Below are 372 nucleotides of genomic sequence, written 5' to 3'. Positions count from 1 at the left end.
TGGCGGGGGGGGGGGGGGGGCAGCTGGACCAGGTAAAGCAGCAGTGAACACACAGGGTGCAGATGTTGGTTTCAGCTGTTTGATAGGCTGCGTCACTAATAAGCCAACGTGCAGCTCACCTGCTGCCGTGATAACGGATTGCGGGTAGAAATATACAGAATAAAGACAGGTTCTCAGTCTTTTATGCGACTTTATAAAACATAGGCTGGAGATGATGGAGATGATGGAGAAAATGGAGCAGACGGGGGGCGGGGCAATCTGGGGTGTTTACCTGAGGTGTAGGTGTGCGTCTGATTGTGGGGAGAAGAGTATTCTGAGGCAGGTGCAAAGCATACTTAAAAACAATCATTAGAATGTACGTGGTCATTAAAA

The sequence above is a fragment of the Micropterus dolomieu genome, unplaced genomic scaffold (assembly GCF_021292245.1).
Source record: "Micropterus dolomieu isolate WLL.071019.BEF.003 ecotype Adirondacks unplaced genomic scaffold, ASM2129224v1 contig_2769, whole genome shotgun sequence".
Lineage (NCBI taxonomy): Eukaryota > Metazoa > Chordata > Actinopteri > Centrarchiformes > Centrarchidae > Micropterus > Micropterus dolomieu.
This window is presented reverse-complemented; position numbering follows the sequence as displayed.